The sequence below is a fragment of the Cebus imitator genome, unplaced genomic scaffold (genome assembly GCF_001604975.1).
Source record: "Cebus imitator isolate Cc_AM_T3 unplaced genomic scaffold, Cebus_imitator-1.0 Scaffold19, whole genome shotgun sequence".
Taxonomy (NCBI): Eukaryota; Metazoa; Chordata; class Mammalia; order Primates; family Cebidae; genus Cebus; species Cebus imitator.
The window spans coordinates 8,723,906-8,732,714 of NW_016107334.1; the positions used below are offsets into that span (position 1 = coordinate 8,723,906).

The 8,809-nt window shown below is 43.8% G+C and overlaps 1 protein-coding gene across 1 annotated transcript in view; it reads right to left on the reverse strand.

Annotated features, from left to right (window-relative positions):
- Positions 1-8,809, reverse strand: part of IGF1R (insulin like growth factor 1 receptor) — a 315,455-nt gene that overhangs the window by 255,483 nt on the left and 51,163 nt on the right. The window lies entirely within an intron of this gene.

Genomic DNA, 8,809 nt, shown 5'->3' on the forward strand with positions numbered 1-8,809 from the left:
ATCTCAACATCCTAAGATGTTGATAGTGTTAATGTTAACACTATCTATGCCAATTATCCATTTTCTATATATGAAGGTAAGTGAAATCAGACAAAAACATGACATCTGCAAACACACTTCCTTCATTTAATATTTTACTAAGTCAATACATGTCCTTCTATATCATCATTTTAGGAGGTAGTGATTCCAGGGTATGAATATACACCATGAAGCTTTTTTTTTTTTTTAACCAATCCCTTACTGTTGGACAGTTAGGTTATCTCCTGTTTTGCACATTATAAGCAACACTCCAGTGAACATTCTCAGCAGATACCCAAGGCTATTGTCTTAGGATAAATCCCTAGAAGTGGAATTGCTGGGACGATGCACTTGCAGATTTTAAAGGCTTTTGATAAAATGGCCTCAATACTGCAAGACTTATATTCTAAATTCTAGGCACACATACACACCAAAAAAACACTTTGTTTTAGGATTTAAATCCCCAAGTCCACTATTAAGCCTTCTCAGAATGAAGTTTTCTGATTGATGTAACTAATTTGGAAAGCACCCAACGTGTATGACACCATGAGAAATGCCGACAGGCAGTGCCCTGCCCTTTGGAGACTCATGGTGAAGGCAAGGAGCTAAGACCAATGATGAACAACTGTCACACAGGCAGGCGGTCAGTGGTGTGCACACAGCAAGTCCATTCCAGATGTGAATAGAATGAAGCAGGACAGACAAAAGGTGGTGTCCACATTTCGTGCCACTGTGCTGGGGGAAGCTCTGCACACAGCCTGGCTCCCAAAGGGTGCCTGGGATTTAAAACTCAGTCAACATCCCACAGGCCAGAGACAGTGCAGAACAAGGTACACTCATGTGCCAGCAGATCTGATGGTCAGGGTGAAGAGGGTAGCAGGTGAGGAAATGAATTTGGCAGCACCCAAGCCATAAAGGGTCACAGGTGGGCATGAGAACTTTCACCTCAGAGGAATAAAGCTCCCACAAGGCTCCCGAGTGGGAGAGAAGCCCACGTGAGAGAAGCCTGAAAGGCTCTGTGGAGGATTAATCCAGCGGCCTGGTGCAGGACAGAGTAAGTGGAACAGACAAGAGAGAGAGAAGAAAAGTCCCGCTGGGCATTACATGACAACCACAGATGGAAACTGAGCAGAGACAGTGAAGGGAAGAGGAAGTGGAGGGACCCAAGGGCTGAGGAGCAGGCAAAGCTTGAGAACTTAGAACATGAAACTTCATTTGGTCTGATTCTTTTGTTTTACCAATGAGAAAAGGACATCTCTAAGACAGAGAAGAGAGGACAATAAAAAATAGCACTGGGCAAACATCCATTTTGAAGGTGAGGAAACATTTGGGGAAGTCAAGTCACTTATACACAGTCACATACATAAGATTCCAGCCCCTGCATAGCAAAACTTGACACAAGGCTTGTCCATAGTCCTACCTCTCAGCATCCTCACCTCCTGGTTACCTTTACTCACTCTGAATGAGCTTCTGTTCCAATTATGACACTGAAATAGCTCTTAGCAGAGCCCCCAGTGACACTTTGACAATGTCACTCTACCTTCCAGTCACCTGGCATTGCCCCCTCCTCTCGGCTTCCCTGATTCCATACTATCCTGCCTTCTAGCATTACCTCTAAATGTTGGTTGTTATCCTCAACCTTTTCCTCTGTCACCTCATCTAGACAAGTGGCTTCTTGTGCCATTCATACTGTAGAGGATGATCAGACTCATGTCACTGGCCCAGACTCTTCTGAGTTCTAATGTAGTATATCCATCTGAGTATAACCACTGAGGTGCCTAATACCTCATTTGTTCCCCCACAAAATCCGCCTCCCAAGCTTCTAAACTGTAGCACTCTCATTCTCTGAGTTGCTCATGTCAAAAATCAAAGAGTCATTCCCGATTCTAATTTCCTCTCGCACCTCACATATCTAGTCCAGTAGTAGACCTCAGGGTTACAGCTCCCAAGCCTATGAGAATCTTGGCTGCTCTTCCCACAACACCATCCACCTCCTTCCTCCCTGCACAGCATGCTGTTCCTGGACAACCCCACACACGTCCCTCCCCGGGCACACCACCCTCTGCAGGACACGGCTCCTGCCTTTCTTCTCATGGTCTCTCTCATCATGCCCATCCAACACAACGGCAGCTCCAGGAGGACAGGAAACAGAAATTGTTCTCTATTTATTTCTACTTGGTTCACAATTACATCCCCAGTGCCTAAAACAGTACTTGGTGCACAGCAGACACATTACACGGCACACATGCAGACTGAGTAAATTTCATCATTCAGTTGCTGTTTGGCATAGGCCAGGGAGACTGTGTTCTCCTCATATCTGCATTAATGTAGATATAAAGCCTAACAGAAAGATTCAAAATGTGATTTTTTTCAATGAATAAAAGCAGCATAAATTCCAACTTTAAAAGTTTTATTGATCAAAAGCATGCTTCCTATAGAGAGCTTAGAGGGAACAGCAAAAAAATAGTAAAAATCATCAACGATCTCATCATCCCAAGATAAACAATCTTAATACTATCTATGCCAATTATCTATTTTCTATAAATGAAGGTAAGTGAAATCAGACAAAACTATGACATTTGTAAGCACAATTCCTTCACTTAATAATTTCACTAAGTCAATACATGTCCATCTACATCATCATTTTAAGGAGATAGTAATTCTAGAAGGTTCTGGCCTTTCTTCTCACAGTCTCTCTTATCACTTCCAACACAATGGCAGCTGCAGGAGGAGAGGAAATAGAAACTGTTCTCTATTTATATTATTTTCTGCTTAGTTCACCATTACATCCCCAGTGCCTAAAACAATAGACACATCATGTGGCGCACATGCAGAATGCGTGAATCTCATCATTCGTTCAGTGTCTATGTGTCACCACTACCCTAGCTCTGATCTGAGCCACTAGCATCTCCAGCTTAGCCTAAAACAACACCTTCCCCATGACCCAGCCTCCCCACAGTCCATCCCTGTCCCAACACCATCCGACAAGACTCCACAGGAGTCCACGATCTCCAACACACCGAGCTCCTCTTCTGCTCGTACCCTGCTTCCTGCAATGCTTCTGCTCCTTCAGGAGGTTGCCCCATTCTCTCACCATGGGGTCTCCACTCAGATGTCGCCTCCTCACAGCTTTGCCTAAACCTTGGCTTCAACTGTTCCCCCAACTCCTCCCTCCCTCCCCTACCTCTCATTTCTCTTCTTGCTTCTCTAAAAGGTCATTTCATATAATATTTTTAATAATCTTGTGCATGAAACAAAGTTTGGGTACAGTGAACCATTTTATTATCCTTTGTGGAGATGTGTGTTTGGGGGAATCTGAGTATGTGTAGAAAAGACACACCGCAGCTGAAGGGGGCTGGAAAGGTCTTTTTTCCCCACATGAGGTCAGGTGTGGAATTTTCCTCTTGTGGTGTCATGTCAGAGCTCCAAAAGTTCTCTGGCTTTGGGGACTTTGTTGAGGCCCACTGTCCCCATCTTCCAGCTATACCCTTTCTCTCTGCTTCCCTGCTTTGCCTTATTCCTTACAGGCCTGCCTGGGACCGCACATTCCAAAAGATTTTTGGGTTTGTTTTGGATCACGCCAGTATCCGCTGCTTTGAGAAAGGAGAAAGGGTATTTTGCATTTTCCTTTTAATCATCCATGAGCAGCCACAAAGGGTGTGTCTCCCCCTCCTGCACTGTGTTTACTATTTACTCCCTCAGTGCATGAATTATTTCATGGCACCAGTGGAGCACGTTTTATTCTCTTTCCTGTTTGTGGCTTGCACCTCCTGAACACTGCTATCATTCATGGTCCAGCTTGGGTTTCTTTTGTACTGTTTCCATCACAAAACATCCTAAAGACCAATGGTGTCAGTGATGAGATCCAAAACAGCTGGTCCTAGGCCCTGCCTCGTGCTCTGTGGCTTGGGCTTGTCTTTCCTTCCAGAGTAAGTGAGTATCTTCTTCCTACTTTTTGTCTCCTTTCTTCTATAAATGGGAAGAAGAGTGTCAAGTATGGAACCTACTCTTTCATTTGGAGGAAACTGACAGTTCCAGCTCTGTAGCTGGCCTCTGTTAACTAGTGGTCAACACTGGCTGTGGAGGGGGCCAGATGGCAAAGTGAAGCAGATTCTTTCCTCCTGTCTGCATTCAGATTGCAGTATACAGTTCAGCTTGCTTCAGTCTCTGTCTTCGTGTTCTTTCACTAGCTACTGAATTTTGTGATCTGTTGGAAGTAACAAGTAAATTGATGCCTAATACTTTATACAGGTTGAGCATCTCTAATCCAAAAATCCAAAATCTGAAACTTTTTTGAAAGTAGCTGGGACCACAGGTGTACGCTGTAACACCCGGCTCTATTTTTTTATTTTGGCAGAAACAGGATCTCCGTTTGTTGCCCAGGCTGGTCTCCACTCCTGGCCTCAAGCAATCCTCCAGCCTCAGCCTCCAGAAACACTGGAACTACGACCACACCTGGCCAAAAGAAGCCGTTTTAAAGAACGCCTTAAAAGTCAGGCACAGTGGCTCACACCTGTAGTCCCAGCACTTTGGGAGGCCAAGGCGGGTAGATTGCTTGAGGCCAATCGTTTGAAACCAGGCTGGTCAACATGGTGAAACCCCGTATCTACTAAAAATATAAAAATTAGCCAGGGGTGGTGGTGCACACCTGTAATCCCAGCTACTTGGATGGCTGAGGCACGAGAATCACTTCAACACAGGAGGCAGAGGTTGCAACAAGCCAAGGTCATATCACTGCAGTCCAGCCTGGGAGATACAGAGCAAGGTTCTGTCTCAAAAAATAATAATAAAATTTAAATTAATTTAAAAATAAAGCCTTTCAGTTGAAATGAGCACTGTTACCAAAATACTCCTAGGTATTTTCTAAAGATCAAGAGGCGAAATGTTCACTCTACGAACACAAGTAAATGGCATATACAAGCTACATGTATGTGGAAAATAAATCCCTAAGAACTAAATGTTAATATGAGAAGGGCTAATGAAAAGCATTTGGCTGAGAAAACCCCCTAAAGCTGTGTATCTAAGTATGTGGAAGAGCTATACAAGAATTTTAACTACATGTTTATGTCTCAGATACAACCTTGCAGTCCTAGAAAAACAGCATGGCTGCATGGCTCCATGGCTCCCGTGAGCCTGGAGTGCCATTTACCAGATCCTACCCTCAGGTAGACATGCCTCACCTCTAAACCTCATCTTCCTCACTTGCAAAATGGGCTGTCACTACCTACCCTATAGAAGCGGGCGTAAGAATCAGGTAAGTGCTTCTGCATTACTACAAACAACAACTTTTAGCAGCTGTTATTAAGTAAACATTAAATGGAAATACTGATCTATTTTGTTGCCCCAATGTCAATATTAGTAATATACAACAAAGGAGGGTGGCACGAATTTGCAAAATCACTGACTAACCTTCTGTCAATAATTCCATTAAAGAATGTTCTAGTTATCCATTTAGCTAACATGGATAACTACTTGATCAAGTCTTTAAAAATATGGGATAGGCTTAGCTTATAGTTGGTAATAAAAGACATCAGGAAACATCAGCCTTCTTTTACTACAGGTCTACAGGCACATTATGAAGGCAAAACACAATAGTGAACCAAGCATCATCTTTAATTCTGATGGTAAAATCCAACGCAACAAAACCTTTGGGCTTATATGAGAAGCCAATTTTGTCTCGATTTTGTAACTGGCATGCTGTAATAGTTCTTTACTTCTCTTAAAATGAATTCTTTGGAACCAATAACTTAGTACAACAAAAACCCTCTCTAGACACTATCACTCTGTGAAAGCCAAAATTATTTAAGAGGTTAGGAGAGGATCCGTGTGTCACTGAATTTTGCACAAGGAAGACAGAGCAACCATCTCTCCAGCAAGTGGCAAATGAAGGAAAAGTTTTAATGGAGCAATGGATAGAACCCTAGGAACACAAAGACAAGACCCCACGGTGACTCCTTATCTCCGAGGTCAGGAAGACTTCTCAGTGGAGAGGACCCTGAAAAGATGAGCAAAGTCTTGCCAGGAAGGGTTGGGGGTCAGGATGCTCCAGGCAGAGGCAGCTGGAGCTGATGCCTAGTTGCAGTTAGGGGGAACCCCAGCCGTGCAGCCAATGTGGCAAGGAGAACAAGAGCAATAGGATAGATGCTAGAAAGCAGACTGAGGCAAGTGTGTGGGGGTCAAGTTCACTTTGCATGTAGCGGGACAGTGTTCAAAGTACTCAACATGCATCAGAACCACTTGAAGGACTTGTTAAAAAAACAAGAGGTAAGGCCCCAAAATGTATGTTTCTAATATGCACCCAGGTGATGCTGATGCTGCTGGCCTAAGCAGCACCCTGTGAGACCCACTGCCCTAGGAAATAATTGTAAACCCACCCCACCACCTGTCACTACCCTCCCCACCCACCTTATCTGCAGTGTGGTACAGGTAAAGCCTATCTGTCCACCTGTACTTCTCAAGTTGACATTCACTCTCAGAGAACCCCCAAGAAGCCCATAGAAACTATGCATGAAACAAAGCCAAGCAGAAGGAAAACAGGGTGGAGACAGACCCTCCCTAGCACATGATCCTCCCATGCCGTGCCCTTCAAGGTCTAAGCACACCCCCTCCTTGTGCTCAGGGAAGAGAGCGCGCATGGGTTTCTTTAGGCCTCATTCCTAATCAAAAAATCAGAGATCAGGAAAGGGGGAAAAATACAATGTTATGATAACAAACACTACTGATACTTCAGTTTTTTACAGTACAATTTTCTGTGTTAAGTGTAAACAGACACAATTCAAGTTAAGCTCTTTATCTTCATGTGTCAATCAGAACGTGTTTACATTGTATACATACATTTCCATTTCACAGAGACAGCAATCCTGGCCACCTAACACATTCAATTAACTGAAGGCAAAGTTAAGAATGTAAGAGATTTTCATTTAACTCTGAGAACACAAATTAAAAACTAAGTGTGATTTGAACGTGAACATTGTTTTTTACTGTCACAAGAGCCATCTACATCATGCATATAAACAAAATAAATGCACACATAAAGGGCAGTCTTGAAGGCTCAGAACATTAAAACAGAATGCTACATACTGCAAAGAACTTACAAAGATGGGTAAGATATTTCTATCCTGCCATGCCAATTAAGACACTGAAACTTTAATGGGAATTAATTCAAAGACTAAAGGGAACACAAGCCCCAGTGTCCCCTCCATTTAAAGCATCTGTAGCAAAACAGATTGGTACAGACTTGGTGCAGAGCTGTATTTGCAACAACTGTTTTCCTGGATCTTCATAAAAACAACTGTATCTGCTCTGACAGTTACTCCAAATGCCTTTCTGATCTTAAAATACCCCAAAGCCCAATATTCTCTCTAAGTCTCTATATTTCAAAAAACACCATTACAAGAGCTTCTAATCCTTTCTAATTGTTCACGGTTCCCATGGGTGGTTGGCTTCTCAATGAAGCAGGACACCAGAAGGTAGAGTCCCTCGGAGCCAAAGCTCTCTGCCTCACCATGAGGCCTTCTGAGGTAAAGCCCCTGCCTAGTCCCACATCCTGTCCTCACCACCACCTAGCACCCACTGTGCATGAGACAGCACCCTAAACCTCCGAAGGGCAGACTGTACAGCCAGAGGATGACGCTGTGAGGTGCAGCCAAGAAGGAGCAAGGCCCACGCCGAGCAGGCACTCTGCAAAAACCAGGCTCCATCTGCCTTCTTTTCCCCTTCTCATGACTTTCGACTTTCTGCTCAGAACCAGGCAAACGTCCTAAATGAAAGTCGGCCCCGTGTCCCCTGTCCTCTCACTGGCTTCGTTTTGTAGAACACATTACATCATTCCAGTTACAGTTCACATCCTCATTTCAAAAGCATGTTACTTTGCCTTACAGTGCTCCAGTTTCCTTAAGTGACCTGTACTCTTTTCAATTAGCCAGTTATCTAAGCCTAGCTGATAACAGTATAGAAATCCCGCTCATCTGTTCCCCTACCCTATGGTATGATTCTTCAGGGATAGGGTGTCAGAACAGAAGCTTCTTGAAATACTGAGTCTTTCTATCTGATCTGAGGGCTTTCCTAGAGAGGAAAGGACTGGGCTAGTGTTCAGACACCAGCTACCTCTTGGTTGTATTGTTAGTAGAGATAGTTTCTCTGTCTCTACTACCCACCACACGGCCAGAGGTCAGTCACTGCATCGCTCTAGTTCATGTGCAGGAAAGAAAACCTATCACATGTAACAACTCAGATGAAGCTTCAGGACATGATGCTAAGTGAAATAAGACAGTCACAAAAGGAGAAATCCTGCTGATTCCGCTCACAGGTTCTCAAACTAGTCAGACTCATGGAGACAGTAGAAAGTGGTTGCCAGTGGCTGGGATAGAAGAGAATGGGAGTTATTAATGGGTACAAAGTGTCCGTTTTTCAAGCTGAAAAGTGTTCTAGATTGAGTGAACAGCAGTATAAATATACTTAAACTGTACACTTTAAAATGTTAAGATGGGAGGCCAGCGGGCATGGTGGCCCACGCCTGTAATCCCACTTTGGGAGGCCCAAGCAGGTGGATCACAAGGTCAGGAGTTCAAGACCAGCGTGGCCAATGTGGTGAAACCCCATCTCTACTAAAAAATACAAAAATTAGCCAGGTGTGGTGTTGGGTACCTGTAATCCCAGCTACTTGGGAGGCTAAGGCAGGAGGAGAATCACTTCAACCTGGGAGGCAGAGGTTGCAATGAATGAAGATCACAACACGGCATTTCAACATGGTTGACAGAGCAAGACTCCATCTCTTAAAAAAAAAAAAAAA